Here is a 12,017-nt window from a genome sequence, read left to right as displayed (position 1 = left end):
CGACGCGAATATCGCGAGTCCAGCACAACTGGTTTCCCCTAGACGCGTCTCGCGAATCGGTACACGTAAGAAATGGGGAAACGGGCGTTGCTCCGGCCGCCAGAAATTTCTATCGTGACCGGCGGACAATGTGCGGAACGTGGAAGGATCGCGCTTGCCGATGCGCCAATCGATACACGGAGAGCAGGTACGACGGAGGTTGAAAGACTTTTTACGACGGTTTTCCATTTGCGGTTCCCGCGGTCGCGCGGATGAATCTCCATTGAGACACAATTGCACACTATGGAACATTCCCGACAGTTCAATATATTCAAATATGCATTTGGATTTATGCGCTACTTTGCCCCGAGTACCTTGAGTGTACCATGGCCCTCTAACACGTGACGGTAATTAATTCAACGTTTGTACGAAATCTATCGTATACTTCATAAGTTTTTCATCTTAATTATATATTTATTTTTTATTTTATACCTTGGGGAAATTTTTCCACAAAATTTTTCGATTTTTTAGAATTTTTGAAAACTCCAATACGTAATTTTGCAACCTTCTTAGATTTTTATACGAATTGTGGAACACTCCAGAAATACTCAGAAAATCTTTTTTCAAAATTTTTCATACATAATAATTATAAAATATCCTAAAATTTCCAAGATTTTTTGTTCTACAATTTGTGATAAAATATTATAAAATTTACAAAAGTTAAAAGTACTTTTTTACAAATTATGGGATAAGAAATCTCAGAATATTTCAGAATTCACATGTATGAAAAATTCTGAGAGACGTATTTGGTAATTCTAAGAGAGAGAGACTTTCCGAGTATTTCTGAAGAATGTTCCAATTTGTATAAAAATTATAAGAAAATCACCAGAATCTAACAATAATCTTTTTCGCAAAAAATGCAAGAGTGCAAAAAAACATATTATTTTTTTTGCGGCGACCGTGGCATAAGAGAATTGCGCGTCTGCTCTCTATGCCGAAGATCCAGGTTTACATCAAAAATTTTAATTGATTACTACCTCTCGCGAGGCAATCACAGATCATCGAGAGTGCTTTTGCCAAGACAGTCATTATGAACATGCAAATGAGATCACGACTTTCAGCCACAAAAAATTCGATGTATATACATGTAAAATTATATTTTTAATATATAATTGTAATTATAATTATATACATTTTATGCATATTTCATCCAAGCAAGTTATTTATTGCAAATGGACAGGCATGATCAGAGAACCCTAACTGTTTTAACGGTTTTTGTACATGTAATATTTATATAAATTAAATTGAAATGAATTATTAACATTGAAATAAATTAATATGATTAACGCATACTTTAACTTTAAAAGCTGCTTCTAGCGGATTCTGCTTGCCCGGATGAGGATTAATAAATAAAATAAAAATGCATGCGCGGGATTCACTCAGTATGTCTGTCAACACATCGAATTCCTTTTACTTCCCCATCGCCTGTACTTTGTAGTTAAATACTTCTCTCGCGTAGCAATACGGAATACACGATGTATCTGTCAGAGGCCATTAAGCCAGGAGCTACGAGTACATTCAATCTCGCCTCGCCACACCAGTCACTCCTCTTTTATTGAATCTACATTTGCCAATACCGTCACGTACGAGTCGGCCTTATTTGTTACGGTGGTCGGAAACGTATCCTCTGAAGAGGACTCCGCACCGCGGCGGGAACTAGATTTTGCGGAAACTAAACGGGTCCTACGGATAAGCGGATTATTTTAAAAAACGAAGGTAAGGCGGAAAGAGAGAGAGAGAGAGAGAGAGAGAGAGAGAGAGAGAGAAATCACGGCAAGGAACAGAAAATTCAATAATAATCCATGGAGGATGCATCGAATAAAACACTCGCAGTGAAACACAGTTGAAAGTTAGCCTTGGATATACTCGTACAATTAGACGGTAAAATGTATTCGTTTAATATGACGCGTTTTACCGAATGAAAAATAGAGAAAGGATGTCGTCTATTGAGATATTCGATTACACGAAAATTACTCGAGGAACATAGAGAAAGGATTAGCCAACGAAACTAAAATACAACATGACAACTAAGTTGTGAAAGGAATCCTCTTAAGGGGATCCTAAAGTTCTGTTTTATTGATTAAACGCGATTTTTTTCAGCACCCTATTTTCAAATTGCTTTTACGAGTTAAAAGATCCCTTTCCACGATTAATTTATAGGCATTAAGGTAGTCCAAACTTTACGTAAAAAAAGAAAACAATTTAAGAAATTCAGATCTGCTTTACCTATTCTTAGTCCAATATAACACCTAAAGCGGGGTTGGTAAAAATCACGTTTTAAATACATTTTAAACACATAATATAACATATAATATATGTCTTATGTATTTAAAACATTAAAAACATGTATTAAAAAAAAAATTCTTTTTTAATATGATTTTTACCAACTCTGGTCTATAGATTTGTCAAGGTGTGCAAAATTCGTTTCATACAACAATTCTGCAGTGTATTTGCACGAAATAGATTTTGAATGCGGATTACATCCAACGTTGAATTCTCAGAATTAAGGTCAGCATTAATATGAAAGATTAGTGTACTTGAAAACTTGTGCATCTAATATGAATGCAATATTGGTGTACTAATATCTAGTAATGTATTGACGTTCTATAAACCGTTCATATGTATTGTAAATCGTGTGTAAGTGTCTATTCAATCGATAAAAGTGATGACTTTAGCATCACCTTGAAATAGGAATGGCTAATGTCGTTGCTGCCAAAGTTCAATTTATTTGCCGTTAAAATGTAGCAATTGCCATAAGAAAAATTGTCTACTACAATCAAATATACGTAGCAACGTTTCATAAACAGTTGCCATTCGAACGCGCGGTTTTGTGCGTGTAAAACATTGGGAATAGCTGCCACTTTCTCATTTATTCGCGTTAAAGCATGTTTTTAATTCCAGCTAATAAAGTTGTATTCCGTAGCAAATGTATTTTATCTTTAATGGCCAACTTTTAGCAATAAAAGAAAAATTTGAACCAGCTAGTGACATTTAGCCAATATTTCTAAGTCATTTCTTTCCGTGTAAATGGAGACGTTGGAACTTCCGTATGTTACCTAACTGTGAGCCGTGTGATAATGTACGTCGGTCTAGTCAGAGGTGTAATAAACGTGTATAAAAATAAAAATCGATAAGGAAAAATATTGACTGTCAAATTTCGTAGCGAAATTTCAGAACTGCTCGGTTGCCAATGATCCTAGACATCGAGCTAACGTTACTTGGCGTCATTTCAACGGCAAAATGACACAATAAATAACGTCAGCTTGTTAATGTCAAAGTGGCAATAAATAACGTCACCTAGGACCGTTGGCGATCGAACCGTTTCATCTCATAGTCATCCATCCGACTGATCCTCCTCCATCTCCGACGGTCGTTCGAACACAAGCCGCAGGAAAGCTCATTCGTCTTCATTCGCAAAACCGATTACCCGCCATTCAGGTAAACTGAATAGTGTCCACGGCTGGTATAATATCGTGCGCTACACTTTCCATCGTCCTTATTCTGTACTCGAACAATTCGAACGATATACATTTGCCAGTTGAAGCGTGCACTATCATCGCGCCTCAGCCGTCGCTTAGATTAACCGATCGTTCGACGAGACTCCTCCTAATGTCAGTAGGGAATAATGGGGAACTGAGTCAAATTTGCGCGGTGTCAATTTCGCAATTAATTCAATCCTTGCTCGCGCTTTCGACGTTTACGAAAGGAGAGTCAAGCTTGCGATAACATTTTGGTATTAACGCCATTCGCAAAAGTGAAACGCGTTTTCTAAAAAATTAATTCAGATCAATTCAGAATTCCAAAATCACGCAAAAGTAAAATCATTTTTATTTCATGAAAGTCTTCCATTTTATATTTTATTTTACTCTTATATCTTTATTTAGACGTATTATTATTATTATCATTAATTGTATACGTGCGATGCTTTTATACCTACGACACTGATGGATCTCTAACGTAACGTCTAACAATTTCACGCAGAAATCTCGCGATAGCGCACACTATAATATTCGATATCATGTATGAAATACGATGAGATACCCTTTTTGCTCGCCATTACGTTAATAATCCTTCGATACAAGCAACGCGCGATGTTGAGTTAATTATACAAATTAAGTATATATACGTAGCATATAACATTAATGACTAATGATCGCTCGAGGTGCAAGAATTATTTGTAACTTGGAAAAAAATGAGATGCCACTGATATCACATAATGAGTGTGCGATGTCTACCGTCCTTCGAACATTTCTACGTACAACATTTCAGACAGATTCATCAAATGGTTTCGTTGTGACAGCTATCTAGAGTGAACCACTTTTGCTTTTAGAATAATGATCGTTCGAATCTCGATTTTTTTCTATTTTTTAAAGGAAGTAAAAGTAGTTCGCTTTAGATACCCGTTACTACAGAATCACACGGAAAGAACAGTTTTGCTGAAGCAAAAAGTTTAACTTAAAAATAATGATGAAGGACGTTCAAGCACACGAGCAAGACTGCAAAGTGTTTTGACATTCTAGCAACTAATTTGACTGTCTTACGCAATTATTTTAATGAACCAACAAAATTATTTTCAAATCTGTATATTCAGCTAAATTTTTAGACACGTGCAGATAAATTTAATTGAAAATTCGTACGAAAACGTTTGAAGGATGGTAGGCATCAATTACCGTTCCAGTTTGATATTAGTGGCATCATTTCATGTATTTTCTAAGGATTTATCAAATGATCTTTGTATATAATACATCATAAATTATTTATTTTCTTTATATCCTTTCTGGGTACAAATCTGGCGAGCCTTGTTGCACAGATGAGTTTGCAAAGGGAAAATCTGTGCACACTCGTATGATCAGATGTGGTAGAAGAGCCGTTCGTATTATCTAATAATCGTTTGAAGAATTGACTGTCATATATATGAAATATTTGCTGGCCCACATGGTAGTTTGCGTGCCTGTATATAGCAACGAACGAACGTCTTGCCCGGCTCCTTTGACGGAAGAATAAGTAAGGTCATTCAATATTTCCTTGTACGAGAAACAAAAAATTCTCCGCGTCTCTTATAGTCTAGAGAAATCGCATACTTTTTTACTTCCGCAACACAGCTTGTCTAAAAAAAAGGGAAGGCAAGTAAATCTCGAGCAAGTAAGTCACAGAAATATTGAACAAAATCCATGAACGTCACATGTCTGATATAAGTTCCCTCATTCTGTATCTTTGAAGAAAAATGTCTAGAGCTTTCTTATCACAATTTAAATCGCGAAACCAAACAATCGCAAAATTAAAAAAAAAAATTATATATTAGATATTAAATGATTTATAAAAAGTTTATTTATTATTCTAAAGTTTATTGATAAAGAATTTAAGACACTTAACAATTTTCATACATTTTGCACTCTCTTTCGTAAAAGAAATATGTTAGACGTAAATTTATCTGCAACCTGTACTATTTCGCTCATTTGGATTAATTTGCGTGTACTAATTTGCTGCTTATCTGAATTTAGTGAGGCCGACGAACATGGCATAAAATGTCCCGGCGATGGAAGAGACGTGTCAGTTAAAGAGCGTACGCATCATTTCCTCGAATTACACTCCAAAACACGACAACGCTTAGGAAATATTTGAACATTGTTAAACGTTGCTATCAAACGGTTTCGTGAAGCAATGTCGCAGTGGATGATCAATGTTTATTTTTTATGTCACTCATTATGTCACTTCAGTAAGATAGCCGAACCGGGTCACAAACGAAGATTAAATTAAACGCTGAATCGTCTATCAGAGTGTTTACTCAAATTTTATAAAAGAATTCCGGGACTTTTTTCCAATTTTAATCAAAATTCCAGGTAAGATTAGACAACTTTTTTTTAATACAGCTGTGAAATAAATTTATTGTATCTTTTAATGCTCCTTAATCACATACAATTACAAAGAAGAGCCACTCAAGTTTTTATCATTTAATTCGATTATTAAATTTCAGAAAGTACCAAAGAGAAAAATGATATACGAGCTAAAGCCATATGACGTCTGCAATATACGGATTCAATTAATCAAAAGTACAGAATTCGAAAGATGATTAAATACCTTAAATACGACGCCAATTTAGAACAATGCGTTCGTCTATTGTCACTGATCTTTTTTTATAAAAACTCGGAAGTTACACAAGAATATACATATATACATAGATGTGTACGTCGTATTTATTGCTAATTGATTGTCGATACTTTGCAATATCAAGAAAACATGATCAAAGAGACAATTTTGCGCCCGAAAAAAAAGGAATTTAAATTTAAAAGTAAAATTTCAAACATTTCGTTCAATATCAATAAAATCCCGTAAAAATCCATAATTTTCAAATATAAAAAAGAAATTTCCTAAAAATTCTTGGAAGTTTTCCCGGCAGTTTTTTCTCAATAATAAACACCTGTCTCTATGTGAAACACGCATTAACGTACATCAAAATTGTGCACTGAAAGATTTAATAACACAATACATGCATTTCCGCGGAAATGAGCGAGAATTAAAGCCCTCCGGCATAATTTCGTTTATTTGTTTGAATTATAACATAATATAAATATATAAAATATACAAAGCTAACAAGCCCGAAACATTATACGAATAACAAACGTTTGCCTATTGTGTTCATCAATGAGACAATTTAAAATATATGGAAATATATATACTCGTATAAATCAAAAAATCGACCAGCGAAATGTCAAATTACCGATTTGTATCTTTGATTCGTTATATACGAATTTCTTTTAACGATATATTCGATTTCTATAAATTTCTACTCTTAACAATTTGTACCTGCTCGCAAATTCACATAGAGTAAGAATGGTTAGGCTTTGTACCCAAGATAGAAGTGAAAAAAATAATTCACGAGGTACCATATAACGAGCGACTATTAATCGTCAATATTCTGCTGAGCGGGCGTAGATGATTGTATAATTGTGTATCTAAACGTTTTTTAATAATATCACGTTCCTGTCTCATTAATATCACATCTCTCATCAAATTTCCGATAATTGTGATAATAATAATTTTGAACATTTAACGACACGCAAAATGGACGATAATTGGCCGGGGGCAAATTCACCCGCCCGTCACGTATTACAGCTCGATCCAATAAAATTTGAAAGAAATTTTAATTACAGAGCGAAGAAGAAGTGGTCTCCAAGAGAGTGACGTAAGAGGCGGCGTGCGGCGCGTAGGAAAGTGATCTAGCCTGCAGTAATAACGTGGCACGCATCGCTGACTAAACGCACCTTAACAGTGAGAGGGGTCGCAGCTAGAGGCATTTTTACAACGGGACGAAACCGGTATATGGAAGTGGCAGTTAAGGACTGAAACCGGCTGGAACCCCCGTGTTAAAACCTATCCTATAATCCTATTTGCGAAACGCGAGTCTAAAATATTGGCAAGGACCGCTACGGAACGCTCCATATATCTTGGGCGCATTCAATAGGGGAGAAGGAAGGAGGAGCTGCTGCCGCGAGACGGATGTGATCTCGTGGAAGCCCGAGAGGCGATCCGTGTTTGTAATCGAAGTCGCGAAGCGTCGTGTCCTCCGAGTAACTCGACTTCCGTCTGTTACATTGTATATGCGCGACTCGCGTAAAAGCGACAGCCACGGCATTCGAACGGAGTTTACAGGCAAACTTTCAGCTAGGCGATGTCAGGAACGACCTGGATCGGGCAATTAAAGCTGAACGAGTTATCGAAATTCGTTTGGGAACTTTTGCTCATACGTCACTTCCTCCGTCGACAGGAAGAAAATACGGGCGGGGCGGCGGCTTTCGGCGGGCCGTTTTCACTACCCTCTGTCAAATCTGAGAGACGACTGTAGTTATATATACGTACATCTTTTTCCATATGCGAACGCAATCGCACGATCGCCAGGACACTGGGTGGGAAGAGTGTCATTTCCGCGGCACTCTCCGACTTGCGTTAGCGAATAACAGCGTAACGTGAGACACAAGCCGGTATTCATAGTCAATTCTTATATTTAAGATTGTCTTAAGTACTCTTTAAGTCAAAATCAGGGTATTATTCTCTGAATGACAGCGGACAGCCTGATTTCAGTGATAGACTCATAACTATACTTTCTAAATCTGAATCAGTGGATAATCGTCGATTTATCAGTGAATAATTCTGATCATCGGTCCCAAGTATGCCATTGATAATCAGTGATTATCTGAATTTAAAAAAATCAATGAATTTATTGTGTATTTATTAGAATTTGAGTGTATTTATTAATACACTAATCAGTAAGAACTTTTCAATGATTACCAATAACATTGCCTTTTGGGTTAAGATAATCATTGATTTATCAGTCCCAAGTATGCCACTGGTTATCAGTGATTATCCACTAAGTCAAATTTAGAGAGTATCAATCATGTATGCACTGCCTTTCAATGATAATACACTGACTCCGATCATTAGAAGTATTTCCCTCTTACGCGGACTCACTGAAAACACTGAATAATCACCGATGATCACAGTTACAATGGTAGCACTGTAAATCAGTAAGATTTCACTGATTTAGAGAGTACCATCTTGAGATGTCGTCGACCAATCGGAGAGCCGTCTTAGCATCTTAAGACATTACTTGGGACAGTCTTGAAATAAGAATCGACTATGAATCGACTATGAATCGACCGGGCGAAGAGCCATCTATTCCCAAAGGCTCTCCCCGACTTTGAAAGAACCCTTCCGATTTAATTGGCACTTACTGTCGTCGGATTAGCCATCGTGACGTATCTCCGCGATCACCCGAGGGGGCGCGCCCGCTCCCCGCTCGACGACATTCACCTCGCGTCTCCGCGAGAGGCGAACTGGGAATCCGGCGCGATCGACACCGAGGGGGCTCTTCACGCAGATTCATTCAAGGCCGTCGGAGATTTGACAGCTCCCGAGGTGGAGAGCGAGATTAGCGCGATTGTGTGCCGCGGTTCGCACGCGGAGTTGCATCGACTGAGCCGGCTCGCGCTCGGCAGGGCACTTTCGCGACTTTCTCGAGCAGCAGCAACCTTTAGCTCGCCTTTTCTTTCTCCCTCTCCCCGCAATCCCTTTCTTGGTGCCGCGGTAACTTCGGGGGATTTCGAACCGGTTGCGCTCTATCGGTTATTCAATCAAATATCTCTCGCTATTTATTGATTATCCGCCGTCGCGAGCTTCGGCGTATTCTTGCGTCGACTCGCTCCGCTCCGCTTGTCCGGCTTTTAATTCACGGCACGCTTCGACGTGTCGGATATCGTGCAGCGGCACTTCTCGAATGGGTTCGCCGATAACCGACCGCGACGGGCAATCGTTCGGAAAGACGCGAAACGGAAACGGCTAAAGGGTAAACGGCGCGGCGGTTTGACGTAAAAATAATCAGCCGCGAGGAGGCGGAATCGAATTCGATCGACATTCGATCGAACGGTGGAGACTTCGAGAATCGCAGCGCCAGAGAGCTTGGACGAATCGGAATGTCGCGGAATAAGCGGTTCGCGTCGCATAGAGAAGAATCTCGTCCCGAGAAAACGTGGGAAAGAAAGAGAAAAAGAAGAAAAAAAACAGCAGAGTCCACGGGGTCTTACCGCGCGCGCGTTTCGCACGACGCACGCTCGACGGGAGTCAAGGATGCTCGAGAAAAGAAAGGTCGGCTGCATTTCACGATGCGCCCGCCACCGTACTGGCAACGTCAGAGGTAGTTAAGATTTAGCTCTCGGCTGCATTCATTTGCTAACTGTAGCGCCTCGTCGCGCTCCGTTCTCAAGCAAACTTGTTAATTGCGTGCTCGACCTACTCGACGTTCGTATAATGGAGTCGTGTCACGTCTGATATCGCGGCGAGCAAATTAAAGCGGCGGGATCCGAAAGATGAAAGATGAGGTCCTCCCCCGCGCGGCGAACGAACAAACGACGGGATGGATATCGAGGGAAAAGTGCGCAAAAAAGAAAGAGGGAGGAGGGGAGAGAGAGAGAGAGAGAGACCGATACTCCTGTCAAAGGAAAAAAGGAGTAACGAGTGGATAAAGCGCAGAGACGTTATCCTCACAGAGGCTATTCAAATCCACCTGTTAAATCTCGCCGTCTCGCTTCGAATTCTCGCGTAACGCGACCGGAGCGACCGTGCGCTCCAGATTCTCGTGAAATTCACGGGCCGCGTTGTCCTACACGGAGCTTATTCCCATGTTATCATGAATTAAGACAGCGGGTCCCGAGTCATGCGTCCCGCCGCGCCGGAAGCGTCGAGGATATCGAATATTGCATGAATAAATGCAAGTCCGTCCGCCGCCGTGCAGAAACAATGCAGAGACCGCCGCGCGGCGCGCGAATTTGACAATGAACCGGACGAACGCGCGCGGCGAGGTCTCTCCCCCCCCCCACACCCAGCGAATCTTTAAATGAACGAAACGATCGTGATTTAAACGAAGTATTACGTAACTGTGCTGTGAAACTTTATTTCAGGCAATTTATCGAGAAACGCCCTGAGCGATTGCGCCGACCGAAGTTAAGGATAATTTGTTAACTGGATAGCGGTCGTTACGTAACACCGTTAAGTTAAGCGGAACTATCGGAAAAGATGAAATAATAAAAAAAAAAAATAATAATAATAAGCCGACGGACGATAATATGATGAAATCTGGCGAGAAGCGTGCATGCGTAAAGGTACGCTTCTTTATGAGCAAATAAATTAATTGGATTAATTTGCCCACGGCGCGGCGCGCCCGCTGCTTCGTATTATTGGAGCAGCCGGCGAAATAAATTCCGACCGAGCACACCGAGAGAAAAACAATCGTTGCAATTACCATAATTTAACTATAATTCATAGTCATTTTCCGTGCCAACTAATATAGTTGCTTTAGCCATGCAAATGATAGCTATTAGTCGTTATTATTACGCGGAGAAAAAAATGCTGTTGAGTCAACAAACAACATCAGTCTAATTGGAAATATCTAATTCAATTCAACGTTATTAATGAAATGAGAAGAGTAAAGGCAACAACAAATATACTTGAATGAATAAAATCTGGTTGAATCAAATACGTGTATTAGTGATGCACCGTGATCACCGTGATTCAATGATGAGATTACATTTTAATTGATACGTATTACAGTTTCTTCGGCGTACGTAAATAGTAATCGAACGTTTAAAAAATAGTTATATTCACTTCGTATAAGCGCTACTATATTCCTTAAATATTATACGAATATTATTGAAAATTAAAATAATATTCCAAGAACATATTTTCTAATAATATAAGAATATTGTATGTATTAATGTTATATATCTGCTTTATATAATATTTGCAGTATATTATTTCAATATTTATAGAATATTATGAAAATGTTCTACGAATATTATTTTTGTTCAAAAATCAATGTGAATCATTATGCATAAAATATTTATAAACTTCATAACTGTTACATTTAAAAGTTATAATATTCTCAATAATTTAAAATAAGAAAAATAATAAGAAGTAAATAATATTATTTACTTCTCGCATATAATATTCATATAATATTATCAGAAGTGGACATTAATCTATTAATATTAAATAACATTTCAGGAATGTTATCTAATATTAAATAATATTGTAACGCTTATAGGGCTATAATTGTGATTGCATTTACTACATAGAAACGTTTATTTTATTTTTACCATTGGTATCCTAATATTTTACTATATTTAATTAATTTAACTAGAAGATACGATAGTAATATGGCACTTATTTACATTTTATTCAATAACTGTTAACAATCAATATTTCATTGTATATTAAAACGATTATATTTGTCAGTGTTAATAGATTCTAGACTCAAAATTAAGAAATATTAATTACTATTAATATAACAATCTGAAAAATAAACTTAAAAAATGTCTTTAACCAAATAAAAAGTTTAAATAACAAAAAAAAAAAAAACACTCAAGTGTAAGTACAACAGTGATAAAGAATGTGTAATAAAATGTTAAAATGTACCTTTAAACAATTTC

General features: G+C 37.8%; 1 protein-coding gene across 3 annotated transcripts in view; it reads right to left on the bottom strand.

Moving 5' to 3' along the window:
* Positions 1–12,017, bottom strand: part of LOC105196512 (tyrosine-protein kinase Btk29A) — a 45,890-nt gene that overhangs the window by 20,764 nt on the left and 13,109 nt on the right. The gene's annotated exons all lie outside the window — the stretch shown is intronic.

Source organism: Solenopsis invicta, chromosome 8 (assembly GCF_016802725.1).
Source record: "Solenopsis invicta isolate M01_SB chromosome 8, UNIL_Sinv_3.0, whole genome shotgun sequence".
Taxonomy (NCBI): Eukaryota; Metazoa; Arthropoda; class Insecta; order Hymenoptera; family Formicidae; genus Solenopsis; species Solenopsis invicta.
Note: the sequence above shows the minus strand (reverse complement) of the source record. Positions and strands in the feature narration are given on the sequence as shown.